The sequence below is a fragment of the Sturnira hondurensis genome, unplaced genomic scaffold (assembly GCF_014824575.4).
Source record: "Sturnira hondurensis isolate 20B ecotype Veracruz unplaced genomic scaffold, ASM1482457v3 Scaffold0018606, whole genome shotgun sequence".
NCBI classification, from domain to species: Eukaryota; Metazoa; Chordata; class Mammalia; order Chiroptera; family Phyllostomidae; genus Sturnira; species Sturnira hondurensis.
The window spans coordinates 270,568-282,089 of NW_028091237.1; positions in this window are offsets into that span (position 1 = coordinate 270,568).

Below are 11,522 nucleotides of genomic sequence, written 5' to 3' on the forward strand. Positions count from 1 at the left end.
GTCTGCAGATGCCTGGGCCAATTAGGATAGCTCTGCTTTAAGCTGCAGGTTGAGGTCAGGTCTGTGTCACTTATCTCTCATTCTGTGAAGATCAGCTGAGGACATCGAACTTTCCAGCTCATGATCTTTTCAAGCCAGATGTGGAAACTCTCAGAGGAGTGAGTGTAAAAATGCAACGCCTTAAGGCCTAGGATCCAAATTGGCAAATGGGTGTGTTTGCTCACCATTCATTGGCAAAGGAAGTCCCTTGGTCAGGGTTGATATCAGTGGGATAAGAAAGACAATTAAACTCACACTGGCCAAGATGGAGGCATAGGTGGAAATGCTTTGCCTCCTCACACACCCAAAAGGAGTATAACAACCAACTAAAAAACAAAGAACAATCAGAACTGCCAGAAAATCATTTGCATGGGAATCCAACAACCAAGGAGTTAAAGAAACATTCATTCAGCCTGGTAGGAGGGGCAGAGATGGGCAGCCAGGGCAGAGAGGACAAGCAGGAAGGTGTCCGCTAGCAGACCCCATGGGCGATCCCCCTTTTATGCATGAATAAGCCAGGAGGAACGGCTGGGGAGTGAGACAGACCATGAAACCCAGAGTTTCAGCACAAGAAACTAAAGACTCAAAACCCTGGCTATAAAAAAAAAATCTGTGGGGTTGCAGAGATGAGATAAACTCCCAGTCTCACAGGAGAGTTTGCAATCTACTGTGGGAGGGGAGGGAAGTGATAGAAAGTGGGAGGAGAGCTGAGCAAGCAGCATTGTTCCCACTCTGATCCCTCCCCCAAAGGCAGCACTACAAAGAAGCAAAGAGGGTTGCCTCAGCCTGGGGAATACCTAAGGTTCCACCCCTTACGTTGGTAAGAGGTCTCAGATGCACTGAGACAACGAAATATGGTCCAAATGAAAGAACAGATCAAAACTACAGAAAAAGAACTAAGTGATGAGGAGATAAACAACTTTTCAGATGCAGAGTTCAAAACTCTGGTAATCAGGATGTTTACAGAATTGTTGACCTCAGTTGCAAAATGAAGGAAGAAATGAAGGCTCTATTGCACATAAAGTGAAATAAAGAAAGATATACAGTGTTGTGGACCACTCTTTCTGGTTCCAGGAATTGTAACTTGACCCCCAGTGGCTAAGGGCAAGCGACAACCTTTGGAATTTGAGCCACAGGAGACAAAGCTTGTCTCTGGTAGCAAATGCTGCCTCAGTTTCCTCTCCCTGTCCCCAAAGTTTGGCCAGAAGACAATGACAGGTAAGACCCCTCACAGCTGAGGGCAACCTAAGCCAGACTCAATCACATGGGAAGCCATCATGGAAGGACTCAGGGGGCTGCAACAAAGAGGGATCAACGGACTCTTGCCCCCCGGCTTTGACAAAGCCTGAGTCCCCATGTTCTCTGTGAGAGTGCTTCCTGGCTCTAATCCCCTTAAGCCTGAATACCTGATGGGGAGGTAGTGCAGCTCCTTGCCTTGCTAGAGTGATATCTGGGGTAAATCAGGCATAAGAAAGGATGTGTAAAAATCTTGTGAAACCTGCTTTGTCTAGGATGCTCTCATTTAAATGATGAGGGTCCAAGCAAGAAATTGGTTCCTCAAAGTTTTATTGCTCATTAGCTATCTGACCCTGAGTGAGAATAAGCCCTCATACTTCTATGAATGCTATCTATTGTTTGAGCCTTACCTGTATTCCTGTACAAATGAACTCAATAAAAGCCCCTTGAGGAAGGGGGCTCTTGGCCTTTCCCCTTTGAGGGATTGGCCACCTTTCCTCCCCAAGCAATTCATGTCTTGGTAGTGTTTACTTTCATTCATGGCAAACAGGGGGATCTTGTGAGGAAAGTTGCCCCACAATACAGGGAACTAACAGAGAAGGGAGAAAACAGTGACTCAAATCAATGATTTGGAACAATAGAAAGAGAGAAGCATCCAACCAGAACAGAATGAAGGAACAGGATTGCAAAAAATGAGAAGCTTAGGAAACTCCAGGACAACTTTAAGCATTCCAATACCTGAATCACAGGGGTACTGGAAGGAGAAGAGGAAGAGCAAGATACCAAAAACTTATTTGACCAAATAATGAAGGAAAATTTCCCCAATCTGTCGAAGAAAATAAACTTCCAGGAACTCCAGGAAGCTCAGAGGGTCCCAAAGAAGTTGGACCCAAGGAGGAACACACCAAGGCACACCATAATTACATTACCCAAGATTAAAAATAAGGAAAGAATTTTAAAAGCAGCAACAGATAAGGAGACAGTTACCCACAAAGGAGTTCCTATAAGACTATCAGCTGATTTCTTAAAAGATATTTTACAGGCAAGAATGGCCTGGAAATAAGTATTCGAAGTCATGAAAGGCAAGGACCTACATCCAAGATTACTCTACCAAGCAAAGTTATTATTTAGAGTGAAAGGGCAGATAAAGTGCTTCCCAGATAAGGTCAAGTTAAAGGACTTCATCATCAGCAAGGCCTTTTATATGAAATGTTAAGGGGACTTTTCTAAGAAAAAGAAGATAAAAAATATGAACAGTAAAATGACAATAAACTCACAACTATCAACAACTGAACCTAATAAACAAAAGCAAAAACTGGGTAATCAATTAGAACAGAAACAGAATGAGAGAAATGGACATCACATGGAGAGTTATCAGTGGGCAGTGGGAGGTAGAGAATGGGGGGAAACGGTACAGGGAATAAGAAGCATAATAAGTAGGCATAAAATAGACAGGGGAGGTTAAGGACAGTATAGGAAATGGAGAAGCCAAAGACCTTATATGTATGACCCATGGACATAAACTAAGGAAGAGGGGGGAATGCTGGATGGTGAGGATTGGTGCAGGGAGGAGGGGGATAAAGGGGAGAAAAAATTTGGACAACTGTAATAGCATAATCAATAATGTATACTTAAAAAAGAAAGTAAATTAATCCCATGGAGGTCAGTATGTGTTTATGTTGGGGAAGGGGAGGAGAATAAGAAATAATTTTGCTGAAAAATAGTGTAACTTACCATGACTATTTATATTTAAAGGAAAACCTTTACACATGAATTAAAGTTTGCCTTTTTCTCATTATGAGTTGGTTATTTGTAAGCATGTTAGATTAGCCAGAAAGATCTTCTGTCAGTAAGACAGATACATGGAAGAGTTAGAAAGATCCATGAATGAACCTCCAGTAACCACAGCCTGGAGCAGTCCAGTTTGAGTCTTCATCATGCTGTTTGAAGAAGGGGTTTGTGGGATGTGGGTCTGCAGCTCTGACTTGGCTTTGAGGCTGTGCACCCAGCTGCCTAATATAGACCAGATGGGTGGGAATTCTACCCCAGCAGATGCGTGCATGACTTCACTGCTCCAATTTCAGCACCTCCTCTCCCCTATCACCAAAAGGCAACTCACAGCAAAGGATGCTTTTCTGATCATTTTGCATTCATTAAATAAAGCTATCACAACAGTGGGCTTGAGGATGCAAGCAAAACTTTTCTGCCACATCGAAGTAAAGCTGAACAACTTTTAAAAAAAGATCTGAAATCTTTGAAGCTTATTCTCAAGAAATATTGGAAATATCACCCTTTGTCATTGACAATAGCATTCCATTCCAACGCAAATTAAATCTTGGCCAAGACTAAAGAAGCATCAACAATCAAAATTTTGTAGCAAACAGCATTTGGCCAACCAGTTGGAGTTCAATTTTACTATTCCTGGATCTGAATGACCTGGAGGCTCCATAATCACTGGACTGGCTGATCTCTGCTAATGGCTTTTAATGGGCAAAGTAGTTTCCTGAGTCTCAAAGAAATGTTATGAGAATGAAATAATCAGACACCTTCTACATATTATGTTACCTCATAATATCAGACACATTCTACAATATATGTTACCGCATTAGAGAAGTAAAACAAACAAATTCTAGAGCCATAACACAGACATCCTGAGTTAGACTATGTGGGTGGAAGTGGAGACCTTCCATGATTCTGGTGTAGTTATCAGAATCCATTTCATGGATCCACAGACCTTCATGGGAACCAGCAAAAAGGACTATATTCAGTAATGTGCTTCTTGGTGTTGCACCTCCTAAGCTTTTCTGTTGTTTACTAAGTGTCAGTGTTAACTGCTTGACCGACTCAAAAGCTGACCCTGGCTTTCCTTTCCAAGAATGCAGTCTGTTTCCCCAATGAGTATGAAGGGACTCATTGCCCACCTCAGTAATGATTACAGTGGTGATCACTCTCTCCTTGTTGTGATATAATCTGTTCATACATTATCGTGAGACTGGGAGTTTTAGAGTAAGGACTGGCTTTATCATCACACACTTGGCATTAACAGTGCAATGCAGGGCTGGGCCCCCAAAAATGGTGGACAGAAGGGAGGAAAGAGATCAATGGCATCAGACAATTGCAAGGATTGTTTAGGTATGTCTTGTAGCCAGATGTTGCTTGTGCACATCAGGTAACAGATACAGATATTTCAGTCACCCTTGCTCTACCTTCAGGCTCCCAGCACATGGGTGGTGATTATTGATTAGGTAATAGTAGAAGCACTGATCTTCTGCTTGAGTGTATCAATCAGGTCTAGCCAGGAAAAATCTACCTCACTAGTCATTTGGAAGCTACTATTTCCTATCCCTTAGTCTCCATGTAAGGGGAAACAGGGCCTCAAAGGAGCAGAAGAATATGGCTAGTGAGCCCCAGATCCACTGCCATGAGACAGAGAAGAGCAGGGACAATGGCTTAGTGATCAACACTGTGAGAACCAAGTGTCAGCAGTTTGAGGTTGTTTGGATACTTCTATCACAAAATGTGATACACTTCTAACTGATCCAAAGCTGACTGCACCAGCAGTCAGGCCTAGTGACTACATCCACCTGACTCTGCATTCTTCTGATATAGGATGATATCACGGGTGACTACAAGGAAAAAAACATAGGAAATTGAGATGCTGTTTCCACCATGATGCAGACACCATGATGCAGATGGTGAGAATACCCAAAGGACAGAGAGAACTGATGAATGTAAAGGAATTGTGGAGGAAAACCTAGAATCCCCGAGTATTTTAGTTCCCATGCTAGGTAGGCACTGACTGCAGATCTAAAAAACAATGTAAACGGAAAGGCCAAGGGTAAGAAGGCACTGAGCCTGGAGTGCACTTCTGTCTTAGGTGAGCCCACGAGGGAGAAGCAGCATGTCTGTGCCATGCTCCGCCTCCTTTTGGAAAGGAAAGAATTCACTTACTGGTTGCTTTGTCTACACAGGTACATTTTGACTAGGTTTTATTACTCATTTGAATTTTTTGATCTACTTTATAAGCTCTTATCAACACATCAGGAAGCCCTGATTGTGTGTCTGTGTGGAAGAAACCACTCTTAGGAACACCCTTCTTCCACTTGCCAAATGGCTGGCTCTGTCTCTTTTTCCTATGACTCACCTTGAATGTCCCCTCCACAGAAACTGTCCTTAAAGATCCAACCTGAAAGTTAGTCTCTTCTTCTCCACCATTTCTTGTCTTAGGTCTTGTTATTTTCCCTGCCTAATACTGATTATAATTAACTTATTTACCTGTTTCATTATTTGTTTGCCCCCTCCAGAAGGGCGGGGCCAGTGTCTATATCCTGAGGCAAGCATAGGGCCTGACATATCATAGAAGTTACCTATGAGCATGACGAAATAAATACAATAATGCATAGTACAAAATTAAATAAGATCTATTCCTTTTTTTCAAAGACTTCATAATATTGGGAGGAGCCACGTAGAGAAGTAACAAAACAAGACACTGCAACACAATTCCTTTTTTAGAGTGACAACAATAACTCTAACAGACAGGGTAGTGGGTAATCTTGGCAATTACTGTTCAGGATAAGCAGAGAAGATAGTGGGTTTGTGGTATAAATAGGACCAGAATTCACCAACTTTTGAACAACATTCTTCCCATTCACTGTGATTTTTGACTTCCAGTCAGGATGGGTGTGTGTGTATGGGAATGTGTATGTCTGTATGTTGCCTCAGCCTGAAACAGCAGGTAATTTTGCTGTTATGGAGAGTCTAATCTGTCTGAGATGAACCTCACTGGGTATCTTCAGGTCTTTCTCATTTTGTTTCTTTCTCCAACTGTTGCTCCCTAAAGTCAAGCTGGCTGACTGTGCCAGTCACCCATGTGTCTCTGTGATACTCAGAGAATGACAGTAGTTCACACATATTCCATAGGTGGTATAGACAGTATTTAATTATATTATTTGTGCCTCTTTTACCAGTGCTACATAGATAACTTTTATTTTAATAAGAAAGTTTTCGCTATTCAGTATAATTGGAAACATATTTTGGTATTTCCTGGAAACTCTGGATGATAATTCAGAGTGCTCTGGGGTGGAGCAAAACCAAGACTGGATCTCGGTGTGCTAACAATGCTCACGATGACCCTGAACATGGAGGCACATGTGAAGAAACTGGCTCAGCTCCTGCCCTGGAGTTAGGGCAGGCAACCATCTAGCGTTGTGAGGACCATCCTAGACTAGGGAGGCTCTAGGATTTATTTTTTCATTAATGAATGCTTCAGAAACTTCACTGTCTAATTCTCTGCTTTGGAAGATGGAAATTTGAATGTGCAGTTAATTAAACATTATGTTGATTTGCAAGTCATGAGCTCTCAGGGGCCTTTGGGAGGTGCAAATTTAGAAATCAAACAACAGGAGGACTGGCTATCCCCTGTTCGACCACACAGTGAGTGGCACTGTTTGCTCCCGGTGCCTGGGAGGTAGTCAAGGTGTCCCTGTGGTCAGGACCTGCATTCTGGACCTGGGGATTCCCCGTTGGTGTGTTTACAGTGGAGAGGACCAGGCATGAGCTCTGGGAGGAGAACTGTGGCCCAATCCTACCTCTCTCTCTGTGCTGCCCTGCTTTCAGAGAAATTCTCTCTTTTTTTCCACCTAGTACGTCAGCACTTCATTGTATTGAGGGGAGCTGTGTCATGCTGGAATTCTTTTCACAACAAACTAAAGAACACAGCTGTGGTGCTGGATGCCTCCCGTGATGCTGCAGGCTTCTGTGGTTCCAGGAAGTGGTTCTGTGGCTACTGTGGGCTGTGGGGGAATGGGTATCACATGTGACAGACAGTGGGTTTTCTGAGGAAACTGAGGGAGAAGAAGGCTTGAAGGTGATTCATGTACTCAGGATTAGAGGCTGAGTGGGGAAGGGCCACAGAGCTACCTTCCCTGGCTCCCATTTCATAGATGGGGAAATATAGTTAAGAAATTCAGTAGCTTAATTTCACAAGAGGAAGACTGGTTCACTCCAAATAACTAGCACCTGCTAACTGTGACAAACTTATCATCCATTTGGCCCTGGCTAAAGGCACAGCTTATGTAGTTACCAAATGACAACATGCAGGGTTATCTGCCACCAAAGCATGCTTTCTTCACCCCAACGCCTGCAAGAACAAAGCACTAATACCTGATTAAAATACGTTTGCTTATCATTTTGGCACCAAATTCCTTTCTTGAGTCTCTTTTGTGTGGTCATCTTGTTATGATGCCCCAAAGAGCTGGCAGCAATTCCAGGACTGACTTTGTAAAGTATTGGCAGTGCTACTCTGTTCTTATTATGAATAAAAATTTAAAACCCAAGCTGATAAACATATTTTTTTCACACTGAATTCATCAGGAATACATTAACATTTTCTAAAAGGTAAAGACAGAAAAAAAAAAGAATTGAAAGGAGAACATTAGGATGTATTTGGCCATTAGGATCCCTGTTTCCATGAGTTCCTGTTTGTGAGCCAGAACATCAACTCATGTAAGTCACACTCAGGAGATTAGCCTATGGAATAATTATCACCCTTGATGAACAGAATAAGAGCCTGTTCTTGTGTGTGTGCAGAGCCATTCATCCCAAGAAAGAAATCTGGAGTGGAAGCTTAAGCATATTTAGCATAGGTCCTGTAAAAGGATCCAGGCAAAACAGGCTTCACAACATTAGTTATGATTATATATGGAAAAAGCAGTTACTTTCTGTAGTGACATATGGCTCAGTTGGTACAATGCCCAGGAATCTCAATGTCCTCCCACCACCCCTCATAGAAGGGTGAGCCCTGCCTCTGTCCTTTACCCTTTTGTCAGTGGGACCAACAGCACTGTTGTGGAGAGACCACTGGTAACGTGAAATCAAATCCACATGTGCCAAGACCAAAGCTGCTGCTGGGCTCTGGAAATTGGCAGGTGTCACTATCCCTGACTGTGATAACAATTATTCCTAAATTAGGGAAATTATGAATGGAGCCCATATCCATCTGCTTAAAATTTAAGCTGGTGATATTTCATAGTAAACAACAATAGCAACAATGACAAAAACAAAGGGACACTTTTATTGCAAGGGTGATTTCATTCTTAAATGATGAATATTTAACCTTGTTCTGATAATATTCTACAACCAGTAAACTCATTTCCAAATTTCTAACATGGGCAGCCAAATAAATTGGGTTTAGTTGTGGAAGAGACTGGAAGGCCTATGACTGCTTGAGTGCATGATATTCATTTATCCAGTCATTCATTTATCTGACCAGTACTTGATTTAGTGAAACCTCCCCGAGTGCCAGCTCTGTGCTCAGCATTGAAAACATAAAAATGATTCTTGCCTTCAATGAATCCAGTCTTTCAGGGAGGACAGAGAGTACTTAATTTTGTTATGGCAACACCTGGAAGAGAGTGAGAACCTGCCTACAATTGGCCCACAAAGTTGGGGAGGCCTTATAGATAAGTGACACAGAACTGGATGGAGGTGGGAGAGGGCAGTGCCTTTCGAACCCTCTCATCTGGCTGAGAGTCTTGGCTTGGTGGCTTCTAGCTGTCTACACCTCCTCAAGTCTTAGCTTCCTCATTAATGAATCAGAGGGCAATGCCTCCTCACACTGGTGTTATGAAAATTCAATGAAAAGTTTTATAGTGAGAACCCTGGGGAGTGCCTGGTGGTAGACAATTCTTGGACACTGGTAGTTTGGTGCTCCTAGGGGACTGGGAACCTGTCTTAAAAACATAGTCCCCAGGGCTTGTGTGGGAGCATTGATGGTCTTCAGCAGGGGGAAGACATCTTTGGATTTGTGTTACATAAAGAAAACTTGGGAGACATTTTGGTAATCAATTAGGAGAGGAAGGGGTGGAGGGCAGTGAGCTGCAGGGTGAAAGACCAGTAAGGAGGTGAGTGAGGCCAACTGGAAAAGCAGTTTTGAAGGCCTACTTTGAGCCATGGAGAGGGGGAGGAAGGAGTGGGTTGTGACATGTTTGGAAAGTAAAATAGGCAAGATTGAGAAGGGAGACAGACACGGAGAGAAGGGGAGATAGGGGAAGAAGAGTGAGAGACAGGGTCAGAACTAGGGAAAGAGAGGGAGATAGGGGAGATGTTGATGATGAGGTGTTGATGTTGATGGTGCTAACACTGACTGAGATGAAGAATGAAGCAAGGAGGGGACTGGGTGGAAGGGCTTAAAGAATAGAGCCACCTCCCATCCAGAAGAGCACTGCCACAGACACAGGAAGGCAGTGATTATCCAAAGAGATTGGGTGCCTCTTCTCACTGTATTTAGAATCAGGTGAGGAGCACTGGTGGTCTAACATCCTTTCCTCCACTGGATTTAATCTCTTGGCCCAAAGGATTTAATCTCTTGCTAGAGGCATTCCAGCCAGGCAGCAGGTTGTGATGTGAGAATATGAGGCTTGTTCTACATTTTGAAGCCCCAGCCGATCTGTCTTCTGGGAGCACTTCTCTGCACTGGAGCTGTTCTCAGGAGATCAGATCCAGATTCTCCAACAAAAAAAGTGATCCCGAAGAATGCAGAGTATGGACTTGAAGTGATGAAGTATTACCGTCTCTTACAGGTTGGTACAGAATCTTTAGTGGTCTAAATCAAGGATTTGTATATTTAGTGATTTTAGCTAATGTTCCTTCAGTACTTTCCAATGAACACTCACTGAGCTCTTTGCATGGGAGAAGGGCCTGGGCTGGAGGCTGCCAAGTGGTTTACTTCATCTGAGCTCCACCATGAGATCCTAGGAGGGCAGGGAGGATTTGAGAGTTTCTGCGTAAAAGGTGGGAACAACTCGAGCTCAGATATGTTAAATAACCAGTCACACGGGTAGTCATGGCTGGATTTGTTTTTTAAACCCTGATCTTTGGATTTTGAGAACAGATCTCATTATAGTTTATAGCTTGTGGCCCCTTCTATACTGTTTGATTTTCAATGATTTTATATTCGACTGCTGTTGGTCCCTCCAGCAAAGGAATTACTAGGTGGACAGAGAGGCTAGTGCCAAATTCACGGGCTATTTGTAAATCACATGAGCCCCCTTCACATTTATGTAGCATACTCCATATGCCTAGAATGTCTTCCCCTTTAAACACTGATGAGCAACATGCAGTACTTAAATTTTAGAAATACAACCCTTGACCAAATAATTTCAGGAAAAAACTTAGTTTAGGTTGTTGAACCCTTTGACCACATGCTTACCCACTCAAGTTCAAGCAGTAGCTGGTCCTCCAGCTGTGGCTGCCCCTGGCAGACAGGGGCCCAGGAATCTGCCACCATCCAAGAATGAGCTCTAGACAGGGGCTAACCCCAGAGACAGGATGTCTGAAGCCATGTACGTGCAGCCAATGCTCCATTGTGGGTAAAGAATCAGAAAGATACAGACCTCTCTCCTTGACATACATCCTCAAGGAAGAGTCCTGCAAAATATTCAGTTTTCACTATTTTAGAAGCAGTTAAGTGGAGAAGGAAATCCCATCAGAAAGCGTTTTGCAACTCTTCCTTTCCTGTGCTGTCATACTCCTTAAGACACTTCTAAATCCCCACCCAAATGATAGGTCCCCTCTATCCTCCACTTCCTTAGCAACTAGAAATTCAATGTGAATCTATCTTTTGTGCTTCTGTTCTGGGGTTGAACTCTAGTGGTGATTAATCTCCAATTAGTCTATTCTTAATATTTATTGCATAAGAGGTTCTTTCGTTGTAAAATCCTTTTGTCTAATCTTTCTCTACACTAGTTATAAGTGCACAAAAATGTGTTCAAAACATGGGGGTCTTCAAATTCTACATTTCATGCTATTTTTAGTTAAGTTTCCTCTCCCCTTCCCTGCCATTATTCCCCACCCCCCAACCCCAACCCAAAACACAGACAACAAGTCCTTCTAATGATGAAAGTAAGAAATTACTGGCGAATGGCCACTGGCTATGGCAGAAGATGGTAGGTTGTACTTGGATTCCAGAAAGCAAAACCTGCCTATGTCCATGGATTAGAAAGTAGTGGAGGGCTCAGTGATGGAAGTATGTCCTGCACCTCTTGCCAGTGGGAGAAAGTTCTCAGGGTCCTGGCCTTCCTGGCTGGAAGACACTAGTGGTGGGAACAGTGAAGGTCAACAAAGATGACCTAGACCAGCTTTCTCCTTGGTTCCATCCTGAAGAGGGCAGATACAAGGTTCTTCTTTCACCTTGGTCTACAGTCAGTGACTTTTCTTAAGATACAATCTTAGCCTTAAGATGATATACT